Here is a 15,387-nt window from a genome sequence, read left to right on the forward strand (position 1 = left end):
GATTCTTTTGGATGTGAGGGAAGTTTCCCGGTCTTCAAATACTCTACGTATTTATTTCTCCAATCCCAGGTTAAGCTTGTGGAGTTTATTTCAGCGTGACCTTCTTCTACTGCCGACCTTATGAGTTGTACAACTGCCCCCGAGTTGAGCTCGTCATCTTCGACCGACGACCCTAAGTTTGCAAGGGCGTCAGCCTCACTATTTTGATATCGAGGCACGTGTTGCAAATTCCACTCTTTGAATCGATGTAATGTTACATGTAACTTATCTAGGTACCTTTGCGTTCGCTCTTCACTAACTTCGAACGTTTCGTTAATTTGGTTCACTACAAGGAGGGAGTCACACTTAGCGTCGATCACCTCCACCCCCAAGCTTTTGGCCAGCTCGAGACCAGCAATCATGGCCTTATATTCGGCCTCGTTGTTAGTCAACTTCACAGTTCTAATGGTTTGTCTAACTATGTTACCCGTGGGTGGCTTCAGTACGATGCCAAGTTTGGACCCCTTTGCATTCAAGGCACCATCCGTAAAGAGGGTCCAAATTCCGGAAGACATCCCCGAGTTTACCAACAACTCTCTTTCAAATTTGGGTATTAGGGCCGGCGTAAATTCGACCACGAAATCTGCCAAAATTTGAGATTTAATGGTTGTTCAAGGTTGATATTCGATATCATACCCGCTAATTTCTACGACCTATTTGGCCAATCGTCCCGAGAGTTCGGGTTTATGCATTATATTTCGTTATGGGTAGGTTGTCACAATATATATAGGACGACACTAAAAATATGGTTTTAGTTTTCTAGAGGCAATTAGCAAAGCGAGTACCAATTTTTCTAGGTGAGGATATCTAGTTTCGGCCTCACCTAACATCCTGCTAATATAATAAATTGTAAATTGCGTACCTTGTTCTTCCCGGACTAGGACTCCACTTACCGCTATTTTTGATACTTCTAAATACAAGTATAGTTTTTTGTCTGCCCTCGGCGTGTGAAGCAATGGCGGGCTAGATAAATATCGCTTAAGTTCTTCTACGGCCCGTTGGCATTCCGGGGTCCATGTGATGTTGTTTTTCTTCTTCAGTAACGAGAAAAATCGATGGCTCTGATCAGAAGGCCTCGAGATGAATCACTCTAGGGAGGCAATGTGCCTGGTTAGCCTTTGTACGGCTTTCACATTATCCATTACCGTGATACCCTTGATAGATTTGATCTTGTCGGGGTTAATCTCGATTCCTCGATTGGACACCATGAATTCGAGAAATTTACCTGATCTAACTCTGAATGCGCACTTTTCTAGATTCAGCTTCATGTTGTATTTCTTCAATATACTGAAGGTTTCCTGCAAATGCTTTAAATGGTTTTCTGCTCGCAGGGACTTAACTAACATATCATCAATGTAGATTCCATGGATTTCCCTATTTGCTCTTCAAACATTCAGTTTACTAGGCTTTGGTAAGTGGCACCGGCATTTTTTAATCCAAATGGCATTACATTATAGCAGCATGTGCCATACTTAGTGTGAGCACATGATTTTTGCCTCACACGAATTACTCCAAAAGAATTCCCAAAATTAGGTCTTTTCTTTAATTATGTGTTATTTTTAGGAATTATTGTGTGATTTTTCTGATTGTTTGCATATATTTGTGTGCATGTTTAATTTTATTAATGCATCAAAAATACAAAAAAATATAGCATTGGAATTTAAGGTTTGATTTTACATTTTTTGGAATTAATTAATAATTAGGTGTTTTACAAAAAAAAAATTCAAAAAAAAATAATAACATATTTTTGTAATTTTAGTCAAATTGTGTGCTTTTCTTTTAATTTGGCATTTAATTATTTGTGATAATTATTAGTTAGAATTAATTAGTATTTTTAAGTTAATTTGGTGTTTTATAATTTAATCTAGGATTTTTGGTTTTAAAATTAGGAAATAAAAAGAAAAAGAAGAAAATGAAACAAAATGAAAAAAAGGGAGAGAAATTCGGACCAGGCCAAATTTCCACAGGCCCAAACCAAAATAACCTTCTACCCAAAAATCCACTCCCCCAACCGGCCCAAAAACCTACCCCGACCCGGTCTGCCCCAATAACAAACGACCCCCCCTTTCAATCTCTTCCTCATTTTTTCAATCCCTCTCAAACCCTAGGAGACCCAAACACCCGCCCCCCTTCTCATCTTCCTCACACCACCCTCCCCTCACCAGCAACACCAAACGACCAGTCTCGTCGCCCTCACCAAACGACCCTTGGAACGAATCCCCATCGCCCCTTCGTGAGCCCCGTCCCAAACAATCGGCTCCACCATCGTCATCCGCCTCAACTTGACCCCAAAATCACACCCCTTGACCACTAGACCCCCCTCGTCCCTAATCTAGCACCACCATCATTCGAATCAAGCTGGATGCTTTCGAATTTGAAGTCAACTCGACGAACCCTAAAAGAACCAAGCTAGGGGATCGATACACAGTAGAAAACTGAGGTCGTAATCGACCTTAGTCGTGTGTTCTCAGTCGAGAACACTCGATTAAGGTCCATTTCGGCTTCAGAATCAAGTTGAAGCTTCGAGTAGGACGAATTCCTTTGGTCTGAGATTCTGAGGTATTTCTTCTCTTTTTTTTTATTGTTGTTATTGTTCGCCTAATTAGGTTTCGTTGTAATTCATCTTTTTGTCAAGTAGTTCTTCCTCCTTTTTCGGACCTTTTTCTTGATCTAGTTTTCTTCTGTTGATTAGCATATGCTATAAATTGTTGAGTCGATTAAATAGTTTCGTCGATTAGTCCGTTCATGTTTGTAGTTTAGTAGTCCTCGTCAAGTTATTTGATATCGATTGACTCATTTTGTGATCCTTAGATTCCCAGCTTCAGGGCTCATCGTTAGTATGCTTTCTGTTCTTACATCTTTGTTTTAATGCTATTCATTTAATTTGAGTTTTGAGCTTAAACTGTGGTCTGAGTTTGATGAATTGAATCCTAAGGTTGTCATGTTCAGGATCTGATATGAATCTATCATTGGTTTAAATTCAGTTTTGGTGTGATAGTGTTGATTAGGAGTTAGTTTCATGTGGTTAATTAGTTAATTGTTAGGTGGATTGGTTATAGATGGGTAGTAATCACAGGGGTTTCAGGGGATAATTTGGGACTTAAAAGTTTAAAAATGGTTAGTTTAAGTGTTCTGTCCAGTAAGTACTAATGTAACATTAAACTAATGGATTTGTTTAGTAGTAGTGGGGAACAAAACATAATAGCATGGGGAGGCCTAATGGGAATGTAATTAAAGTATGTACTACCCATAACCATTGAATTAAATAAAGAAAAGACAAGGGTTAGTGGGGAACAAGTGAATCAAAAACAGATCAAAACATATAGGGGTGGGGTTCTAGAGAATATCATGGGAAAAAATGCTTAATTAATGGGTCTGAGTGCTTCTAAGAGCTGTAAAAGGGGCTGTAATTTGCATATAAATAGGGGGATTTTGGACAGAGTTAAGGGTCTTTTTTTCAGTCTTTGAGAGAGTCTTCCTGTTTGAATCAGTTTTAGAGAGATATAGAGCTTTTAAGGCATTCAGTTTTGGAGAGAGTTTAAAGACTGGGAATCAGTTTGAGAAAGTTTTGGAGAGCTTTTCTAGGATTTCAGTTCTTAGGGAGCATTTTGAAAACTTTGAGGGCATTCAGTTCTAATTTGAAACATACAGAGAGTTTGAGATATCAATTTTAAGAGTCCTTTTTTTAGAGCTTTCAGATTGCTAGCTACTGGAGTCAGTAGTGTTTTCTGCTTGGTTTTCCAGTAGACTTTTGGTTTCAGTCGAGATATTCTAGGATCAGTTTGAGTGTGTTGTTGTTGTGGTATGTTTTTAGGTTCAATTTGAAGGTCATTTGGGTTTATTCGAATCTGTTTTGGGTTGATCTATTGATCTTGTTGGTTTAAAACATTTATGAACTCTTCCTGGATTGATAAATATATTTCTGGGTTGAAGCTGGGTTGATTGGTGTTGCTTGAACTCAAATACTTGGTTGCTGTGATCCACTATGTGTTGTTGTTGCTAACCTCTCCTTCTTCCTATTCCTTTCTGCTTTCAGGTACACATTCTCAGTTTGAGTTAGTGTAGCTCTTTTGGTTCGAAAATGCTGAAATGAAATGATTGCATATTCACCTCTTAACATGTGTAGGTCCAAGTTGTTTTGCCAAAAATAGATAATAGTTGATTTGTATTTGCTTAGACTTACTTTAGATTTTACATTGTATAACTGAGCTGAAGATTGGATTGTATAACTTAGACTGATTCTGGACTGTAAATTTGGACTACTTGACTCTCATTTGGACTTGTGTGTTCGTGTTGGTAATTAGGGAGAAATTGAAGTAGTATTAGTACTATTAACAGATCATGTTTGAAACTCAGCATAAATGAGAACACTTGTGGTTTAAAACAAAATCGCACATAGAACACTTGTTTCCATTCTTTGTCCTTGATAAAAGAAACGAAACAAAATCATCCGTTGAATCGGCTGATGGAGCCATTTAGATCCATTCCTAAGCTTTAACATGGCTAAAATGAATTGATTTCCTCCTTCTTTTAATTATAATTTTTATGAATGAAACTTTTGATAAGGCCCAGTTGTGATGCAATCCATGCCAAGCTGGGGCCAAGAATCACGGTTGGCCAGTTTGAAATTCTGTGGGCCTATACTGAATTCCAAATGGCCTGAATTCAATTAATGCCACCCCTCTCTTAGATAAAAATACTGATAACTAACTAGGGCCTTTTGTTTTATTTTTAGAGACAAACAAAGATAGAAAACCATAGTCACTTTAGGTTTGTCTTCTAAAATAAAATGAGACGAGCCTCGCAAAACAAAACATGTAAATTGCGGGGCCCTCGTTAAATGTATATAAAAATACTTAGATTTCGGGACGGTCCGTTTAGTAAATTTCCCGACCTTTCCTAAAATAATAACGTGTTAGTCGCTTTTAGGCGCGTATTTTAATAACATTACCTCCCTAAACTCTGGTGCGCATTTATGTGACCCAAATCCAAATCTCAACGATGTTAAAATATGTCAAAAACCACGGGTGCATTTATGTGACGTGGTTCAAGATGTGTTTTAATGACGTTGCAATTCTCTTTTAAAATAATAATAATAAAAGCGATAAAAAGTTAAAATTTGCACATAGGTTCATAATTGTTAAAATCAGATAATTTAAGCCAAATTTAACAGTTGAGCGACCGTGCTAGAACCACAGAACTCGGGAATGCCTAACACTTTCTCTCGGGTTAACAGAATTCCTTACTCAGATTTCTGGTACACGGACTGTAATACAGAGTCAATCTTTTCCTCCATTCGGGATTCAACCGGTCACTTGGGACACCATAAATCTTCCAAGTGGCGACTCTAAATCTTTAATAATAAATCCCGTTTCGATTGTCCTTTAATTGGAAAAACTCTTTATACCCTTCCGGGGTGTAGGTAAAAAATGAGGTGTGACAGCTCTGGCGACTCTGCTGGGGACGAAAACCCAGAATATCTGGTTCAGGGTTCAAGAATTCGAGCTTAGAATAATTGTTATAGTTGGATTTATCCATTATGTGATTTTGTTACATAATTTGGACCTAATGTGCTAATTGATTGCTTTTACCGCTTTGATATTCCGTGAACTGTATATAAACTGTTGCGAAATCCTTCTCCTCTCTGAGTCTTCTAAATCATGAAGAAATGTGCACTTCGTGTGACTTCTTTTCTGTTAGAGTCATATTCCAAATTTAGAATGAGGTTCGGACAAGCTGCAAAGCCGGTGAAGCTTCTGTATTCCCGGTACGCTGCCCCCCCTGGCTCGAGCTATCCGCTCAGGTAAGCCAGGTTTAGAACAATAAACCCTGGTTTAAACCTAGTATAACAATGCCTCATGTCGGATCCCTAGTAGGAACGTTTGATTGCATCATGTGCATTTTGACTTTGGAGACTCAACACAGGGGTTGGGTTTGTCTAGGACAGGTGCACCCGAAACAAAAAGACCATCCTGATGCATCCTACTTGCTATTTGTGCATTTATTTGCTTCGGACCTGCATGCTGACCGGCTTATGAATATCGGGAAAAGTTGAGGAAAGAGAAATAGCAGTATGAGGGATAAAAAGAGTTAATCGCCTGATCTAAAAAAATGTCCAAATAGTGCCTAAACTCTGCCGAATTTTTGAGAAAATGAAAGAAAAGGGGGGGGGGGGGAGGGTTTGTTTTCAAAAACAGTTTGTTTTATGTGCCAATGAAATGAAAAAGAAAAAAAGGGGGATTTTATTTTCAAAAATAGTTTTATTTGCCAATAAAAAAAGGGAGGCTTGTTTTTCAAAAAAAAAAGTTTTGTTTTAGCTGCCCGAACTACGCAGGTTTGTTTCTCACCGGATATGAAATACGTAGGCAACCCTCATCGGGTCGAACCTCCCCTTTTGCAAAAATAGGCAAAAATGTCAAATTTTAATTTTCGTCATAAATAAGTCGGGTGATGCCGTTTTTGTCAAAAATAGCCGAATGTCCCCAAAAGGGACGCCGGAAGGCCGATTTTGCATAAATAGCCATATTTGGTCATTTTTAAGATTTCGATCGGTTAATCCACACAACCTTAAAATCTTCGTCTCCGAAGTGCTGAAAGGCCGTGTTTGAAAAACCGGGTCTTTCATTTTAGTTTGAAAAAAAAATAGTAATATTGTTTTGAATCAAATAAATTTACCTTTTTCTTAATCACCTTAATAAATGTGCAGGATGAGCACAAATGCAAATGAATCTTTCACCATACTTAATGAGGTCCCCCTCCAGCTACACATGTGGTGGAATGATCTGGGAGAAGGCAACAAACAAATAGTGGCTAGAATCCTGGGAGGTCTTGTCGGTCTACTAAATGTCAAGCCAAAGTCGGATGTCATCGAGGCCTTAATATCATTTGGGACCCGACCCGCAATGTGTTTAGCTTTGGGGGTTTTGAGCTTACGCCCAAGCTGGAGGAAGTCGCGGGTTATGCGGGTCTGAATGGAAATCTGAGGGGTCAATATTTGCTGTCACCAAGACCGGTATCTCCGCACAAATTTTTGGATTTGCTAAACATCAGCCAGAGTGTTCAGAATGATGATTTGTCGGGAGGATGTTGCGCTCTTCAGTTCATGTATCAGCGTTATGGTAATCCTTGGGGTTTCGAAGAACCAAATCTGGGACTAACCCATGCTGGGAATAGAAGTAAATGGGAAGCAAGACTAATCTTGGCGTTCATAACGGCATTCTTGGGAATCGTGATTTTTCCACGAGAAGATAAGAAAATAGAGACAGGTCTCGTGAGGATGGTTGATGTTGCAATTAAAAGGGCAGATAGCACTATAGTTCCCCTGATTTTGTCAGAAATTTACCGAGCATTGACTGTTTGCAGGGAGAGAGGACATTTTTTCCAAGGTTGCAATTTATTACTTCAGTTGTGGATGCAAGAACATCTGTGCCACCGGGCGGGGTACATGAACTATGGGCTAACTGGGTTAAGCTGTATCGAAGAATTTGAAAAGCGGGTAAGGGGTATTGCATTTCCTGAGGGTACCGAAGCTTGGCTCATAAGACTGAGGTCATTGATTGCCGATCAAATTGAATGGGCATTTGGGTGATTGCCCGTTACCGATGTGCTATATATGTCAGCAGGAGAGTGTCATATTCTTTTAATGGGTGTTCGGAGTATCCAACCGTATGCTCCCCATCGGGTACTACGCCAGCTGGGAAGGTTTCAAGTCATCCCCAAAGATGAAAACTTGAGCAAGCACGTCATTGAGTTAAGTCCGAGAGCCGCATTCCCGGAAGATAAAATTCGCAAATTGTGGAACGAATGCCGGTTCCTCGGGCCTAAGACTATGGTCCGAGATCTGGATAAAGGTGAGGTGGTCCCGAAGTATAATGCGTGGTTTGGGAAAAGATCCAGATTCTCCAAAGGCCTGCCAAAAGAGCCCATGTCCAACAGTTTACTAATGATTCACAAGAGCAAAGGGGTTGGTTAGCAAAAGAAGAGAGTTACAGGGCAGAAATAGGCAAGCTGAAGCAACAGATTAGAGACCTGGAATTTGAAAATAGTCTGCAAGTTGATGCCGATCAGGGAGAAAAGAACAAATTGGCCCAAGAAAATGAGGCGCTGAAAGCCCAAACCCGACAAATGAGGATAGATGCTGACAACCAACAAAGGAGTCGGTCGGATGAGCGGTTAATAAAAGGGTTGAAAAAGGAAATCAGTGAGTGCTGGGATGATTTGAAGAAATCTGAGGGTACCATAGCACAACTCCAGGCACAATGGGCAAAAAGAACAAAAGAGCGCACACAATACTTACAGCAGGCGAGGAAGGATCATGAAAAGACCATTACCAGTCTAAAAAGGAAGGTGACCACCCTAGAGAGCGAGGCGGATAAACAAGCCAAGGCTTTTGAAACCGAAAGTGAACACTGCTATGATCTAATGGACTTGATGGAAGATGAAATACATTAGTTACAGAAACAACATCTGCATGATTCTCGGGTTTTGAAGGCTAGAGGGGATCAGATAGAATGCCTACTCCTAGAGAAAGACTGAACCAGGGACAAGATTTTGACTATTGCTCATGCTATTACCAGGAAATGTCGGGTGTGTGAAAACATGACCCACACTAATTTCTTCCCGACAGTGATGATATTTGTGAAGCAAATCATGTGTGAATTGGAACAGCTGGAAAGGGGCCTTACACCTAAGCCCGCGGCGAGGCCGAATGATGCCCCACGGGCACCCAAATTTAAAACTTTAATGTATTCGTAGTTCGAGTCTGTGTTTTCTTTTTCCTTAGAGTCTGTTGTCTGTTAGAGTCTGTTTTTTCCTTTCGCATCAGAGTCTGTCAGGAGTTCTTGAGTTTGTACTTGGTTTGGTATCGAGTCTGTTATTTTCCTTTCCGAAAGCGTCTAGTTTGTAATAGAATGTTTATTAATGAAAAATAAAAAATTTCCAAAAATTGTCTCTTTGCTTTTCGCACTTATTTTGCAAGAACTACGCAAAGGTCTGATTCATGCAGGGTCATGATACGTAGGCAATCTTCATAAGATTCGACCACAATCAAAAGAAAAGAATAAAATGAAAGAAAGGGGAGGGAAATAAAGATAGGCGTGAGTGACAATAAAAGGAAAGATCGGGAAAAGCTAGGATGACACAAGCAACCGAGCAAATACATGATAGAAAATGGTTATTTGCCTAGGTGCATTGCATCCCAACGTGTAATTTCATATGTGTTAAACTCTAAAAAACTAACAAGTTTGTTGTTTTCCAGAGAATTCAAGCAGTTAGTTTATTTAGAGGATACTGGCACATTATCATTACCAAACCAGATCAAAGGGACCAATACTAGAAATCATGTCTATCCCGGATGTCGACACTAGTGTTGAGGTGGAAGAGTTGGACGTCAATAAAATGAAGGAGGAGATGCTCAAACTTAAGCAACAGATGGCCGAAATATACCAAGCCTGGTCCAAAGGGCAATCACTGCCGCCTTACCCAGCCAACCTGGCTTTTACCCCACCATTAGCTCAGTCTTAGGATCATCCCACCACCGATCCAGGTTTTTCCATTTATCAACACTACCATGGCACTACTTCTCATACGCCACAAGCTCCACCACCAAAATCAATTCCATACCATCCTCTGCCAATCACCCCTGTCTTTGTGGCATCTCCACCAGCTGCACTCCATAAATCCCCGAGTGAACCTATGTTCCAAGCTCAGGACAACCAGTATTATCCCCCAGAGCCCACTTTCAAAGCTCCCGAAACCTACCCCTATGATCCACGTTCTGATCTTTCGAGAGAAGTTGAAAGACCAGCCAAAAATCCCGAACATCAAGAGATGTTTAGAAAAATGAAAAGCATAGAACAATCCTTCAGGGATATGAGAGGGCTAGGAGGTCAGGTAAGTGTGGCTTACAAAGACCTGTGTTTATTCCCAAATGTACAACTACCGACAGGGTTCAAAATGCCCAAATTCGACTTGTACAACGGACACGGTGATCTGGTGGCTCATTTGAGAGGGTTTTGCAGTAAGATGAGGGGAGCCGGAGGAAAGGATGAATTGCTAATGGCTTACTTCAGTCAGAGTTTGAGCGGATCAGCATTGGAGTGGTACACCCGCCAAGATCACGGAAGATGGTACACATGGGATGATCTGGCACAAGCATTCGCTTGTCACTTTCAGTATAATCTTGAGATCATTCCAGACCGACTATCTTTGACTAAACTATAGAAGAAGCACAGTGAAAGACTTAGAGAATATGGTTTCCGGTAGAGGGAGCAAGCAGCAAGGGTAGATCCCCCAATGAAAGAGAGTGAGATGGTTGATTACTTTTTGCAGGCTTTGGAGCCAACTTACTTTGGTCATTTGGTGTCCGCAATCGGCAAGTCTTTTAATGAGGTTGTAAAAATGGGAGGCATGGTCGAGGAGGGGCTTAAGTCCAACAAAATCATGAGTTATTCAGCGATCAAGGTAACCACTCAGGCCATTCAAAGCGGCACTGGGGGTGTACTTAGGAAAAAGAAGAAAGAAGATGTCACGACTGTTGAGTCCGGAGCCTGGTTCGGATCTAGAGGCCCGTCACCCTACTATAGCCAACCACGACCCTACCACCAAAATTACCCCCACACTCTATATAGCCCTCCACAACATTACTACCCACCGCCAGATCCCCATTTTTTTGTCCATCATGCACAAACCTATACCCAAACTCCGGCACACGCACAATGGCGTGCGCCGACTCCACAAAATCCATACCCAGCTCCACAAAATATGTATCCACCCCCAAGAGCCTACAGAAATCCCTCCGGGACGAGTTTTCGACCAAACCAAGCCTTCAAGAATGAGAGGTTACAGAAGCAAAAGACTTTTACTCCACTGGGGGAATAATATACCAGTCTTTTCCACAGGTTGAGGCAGTTGGGCATGCTGAATCCAATTGAGCCTAAAATGCCAAATCCTCCTCCAAGAAATCTTGACCACTCGGTGAGTTGTGAGTACTGTTCAGGAGCCCCGGGGCAGGATACAGAGAAGTGTTGGAAACTGAAAACAGCTGTGCAAGAGCTTATTGATACTCATCGGATCGAGGTTCAGGCCCCAGAAGCACCAAATATCAATCAGAATCCACTGTCAGCTCACCATGAGACCCATATGATTGAGTTGATACACAAAGGAGGGGATCCCAAGAAGCCCTCACAGACGGTAATGATGATCCGTTCCAGCGAAAGCAGCTCGAAGGAAAAGGTAACCAGTGGGAAATTAGTGGTCCAGTTGAAAGGGGTAGACGATAAGCCTGTTGTGGCAGCCGAGAGAGGGTTGTCAAGCATTGTTGCAGTGAAACCAGAGAAAGCTAAAGTGGTAGTGCCAGGGGTCGCAAGTAAATCTATTGTGGTCGTGAAGGGTGCTCGCACAGAGCCTGTAATTATAAAATCGGTAATTCAGCTTCCAGTGATCAATAGCAAGGTTGTTCCTTGGAATTATGAACGGGTGACGGTGATTTACGAAGGGAAAGAAGTCAAAGAAGAAGTTTGTGAAGCGCAAGGTTTGACTCGCTCAGGAAGGTGTTTTACTCCCGAAGAGTTAAGAAGAGCTAAAGATGATCCACCGCCGGTGAAGAAAGCTATAACTAAAGAAGAGGCAGAGGAATTTTGAGGAAGATGAAAGTGCATGACTACTCTGTTGTAGAGTAGTTGAGGAAAACGCCCGCTCAGATCTTATTACTCTCGTTGCTAATTCATTCAGATGAGCACCATCAGTCGCTGATGAAAATCTTGAATGAGGCCCATGTCCCCGACAAAATCTCGGTAAACCATCTGGAAAAGATAGCCAACAAGATTTTTGAAGTAAACAGAGTCACTTTTTCCGATGATGAATTGCCCGTAGAAGGTACTGAGCATAACAAAGCCCTTTACCTTACAGTGAAATGCGAGGATTCCGTGGTTACCCAGGTATTGGTTGACAATGGTTCAAGTGTGAACATCTGTCCTCTCTCCACTCTAAGCAAGCTGAAAGTAGAAGATGAGAAGATCCATAAGAACAGTATCTGTGTGCGGGGATTTGATGGCATAGGCAAAGACTCGGTCGGGGACATAATGTTGGAGCTAACTATAGGTCAGTAGAATTTACAATGGAATTCCAAGTGCTGGATATAGCTGTTTCCTACAATTTGCTATTAGGGCGACCGTGGATTCATGCCGCAAAAGCAGTACCATCAACATTCCATCAGATGGTCAAGTTTGAATGGGACAGACAGGAAATAGTTGTGCACGGCGAAGATAATTTGTGTGCTCACAGCAACACCATTGTGCCATTCATTGAAGTGGAAGATGACAAGGGACCATGGGTCTACCAAGTTTCTGACACAATGTCAGTCGAGAAAGTTCCATAAGGGAAGTGTATCTCAAATCCAAAGATAAACGTCACATCAGTCATGGTAGCGTATGAAATGTTGAAGAATGGTTTTGTACCAGGAAAGGGTTTGGGATCAGATCTGCAAGGCATCATACAACCCATGTCTCTTCCTGAAAACTTGGGGACATTTGGTCTGGGATTCATGCCCACAGCCGCAGACATAAAAAGAGCCAGGAAATTGAAACAGAGGGCATGGGTCCTTCCAAAGCCGGTCCCACGTCTTTCCAAATCATTTGTCAAGTCCGGTACGAGGGGTCGCCCAGTGACAGCAATTCCCAGTTCTGTGATTAAGCTTGACAAGGAGTTAATTGAAAGATTTGAGAAGTTGTTCGACAGTGTGAACATGGTGGAAACTGGAGAAGGTTCTAGCAACGCGGAAGTGCAATTTGTCGGGCCAACAACAAAGCTTAGTAATTGGAAGGTTACTCCTCTCCCTACTCGGAAGGAGTCTTGGTAGTTTGCTTTGATTTTCCTTTTAAGTTTGTACGGATTATTCCAGGGTTGTAATCCAGATTTCATTTTTTCAGTCTGTTTGAGTGTGCAAACCTTGTTATCTTTTATCATTCAATGAAATACAATTTCCCTTTCTTCATCATTCCTGATGGTTTTCCTTTTTGTTTTTGTTTTCTTTTCCATACAATTCTTTTTATGTTGGTTCTAATGACATGGCATGCATAAGGAATCCTCAGCCCAGTCTTAAAAATCAATCTGATTCTGAAATATTAGTTCAAGAAGTAGATTTTGATTACGAATCAGAATACAATGATGAGGATGAAGCCTTCGAAAAGATTAGTAAGGAGTTAATTCACTTCGAAGAAAAACCCAAACCCGAATGACATAGAAGCAGTCAATTTAGGAGACACAGATAATGTCCGAGAGACTAAAATAAGTGTCTACCTCGAGCCAAGAATCCGGGAGGAGTTAATCAAAGAACTCATCGAGTAGAAATATGTTTTTGCGTAGTCATATGATGACATGCCGGGTTTAAGCACTGATTTAGTGGTCCAAAGATTGCCCACTGATCCAGCATTCCCTCCCGTCAAGCAAAAGTTGAGGAAATTCAAAACTGATATGAGTGTGAAGATTAAAGAGGAAATTACCAAGCAGTTGGATGCAAAGGTTATTCGGGTCACTCGATATCCTGTTTGGTTGGCTAATGTCGTGCCTGTACCGAAGAAGGACGACAAGATCAGAGTATGCATCGATTACCGCAATCTCAACAAAGCAAGTCCGAAGGATAACTTCCTACTACCCAATATCCACATTTTGATTGATAATTATGCCAAGCGTGAGATTGGATCTTTTATGGATTGCTATGCCGGGTATCATTAGATTCTAAAGGATGAAGAAGATGCAGAAAAGACGGCATTCATCACACCCTGAGGAACTTATTGCTACCGGGTAATGCCATTTGGTTTGAAGAATGCTGGAGCAACTTATATGAGGGCAATGACTACTGTGTTTCATGATATGATACACAAGGAGATTGAGGTATACGTAGATGATGTGATCATAAAATCAAAGCATCAGGCCGACCACGTCGAGGATTTGAGGAAATTCTTCTAGAGGCTTCGCAGGTACAACCTCAAGCTTAACCCCGCCAAGTGTGCATTTGGTGTTCCATCCGAAAAATTGTTGGGATTCATAGTCAGCCGGCGAGGCATCGAGTTGGACCCATCAAAGATCAAAGCCATACAAGAAGGAGATTGAGGTATACGTAGACTAAAGTGATGAGTCTGTTAGGAAGGTTGAACTATATCAGCAGATTTATTGCTCAGCTCACGACAACTTGTGAGTCTATTTTCAAGTTGCTGAAGAAGGACGCTGCGATCAAGTGGACTGATGAGTGTCAAGAAGCATTCAATGAGATAAAGGGATACTTGTCTAACCCGCCTGTGCTGGTACCGCCAGAACCAGAGAGACCTTTGATTCTTTACTTGACTGTCCTGGAAAATTCATTTGGCTGTGTACTGGGGCAGCATGACGTCACCGGCAGGAAATAATATGCCATCTACTATCTTAGCAAGAAGTTCACGACTTATGAGGTTAAGTACAGTCACCTGGAAAGGACATGTTGCGCCCTAACTTGGGTGGCACAGAAATTGAAACATTATTTGTCATCTTACACTACTTACCTTATTTCACGCTTGGATCCATTGAAGTATATCTTTCAAAAGCCAATGCCGACGGGAAGACTTGCGAAGTGGCAGATTTTGCTCATAGAGTTTGACATAATCTATGTGACTCGGACTGCTATGAAAGCCCAAGCATTGGCTGATCATTTGGCCGAGAATCCGGTTGATGATAAGTACGAGCCATTGAAAACTTACTTTCCCGATGAAGAGGTGATACATATCGATGAACTGGAGCAAATTGAAAAACCAGGCTGGAAACTTTTCTTTGATGGGGCGGCTAACATGAAAGGAGTCGAAATAGGAGCTGTGCTTATTTCTGAAACAGGGCATCACTATCCTGTCACGGCTCAACTTCGTTTTTATTGTACCAACAATATGGCTGAGTACGAGGCATGCATTTTGGGTTTGAGGCTAGCTGCAGACATGGATGTCCAGGAAGTTTTGGTCTTGGGAGACTCGGATCTTCTAGTACATCAAATTCAAGGAGAATGGGAAACACGAGATTTGAAGCTCATACCATACCGACAATGTTTGCATGATCTTTGTCAACGATTTCGATCAGTGGAGTTTAAGCATATTCCTAGGGTCCATAATAAGGTCGTCGATGCTTTAGCTACCCTAGCGTCAATGTTGCACCATCCGGACAAAGCCTATGTCGATCCTTTGCACATTCAAGTACGAGATCAACATCCTTACTGCAACATAATTGAAGAAGAACTTGATGGCGAACCGTGGTTTCATGATATCAAGGAGTACATCAGAATGGGGATATATTCAGTGCAAGCCACGGGGGATTAGAAGAGAACAATTCGAC

The sequence above is a fragment of the Nicotiana tabacum genome, chromosome 18, assembly GCF_000715075.1.
Source record: "Nicotiana tabacum cultivar K326 chromosome 18, ASM71507v2, whole genome shotgun sequence".
Taxonomy (NCBI): Eukaryota; Viridiplantae; Streptophyta; class Magnoliopsida; order Solanales; family Solanaceae; genus Nicotiana; species Nicotiana tabacum.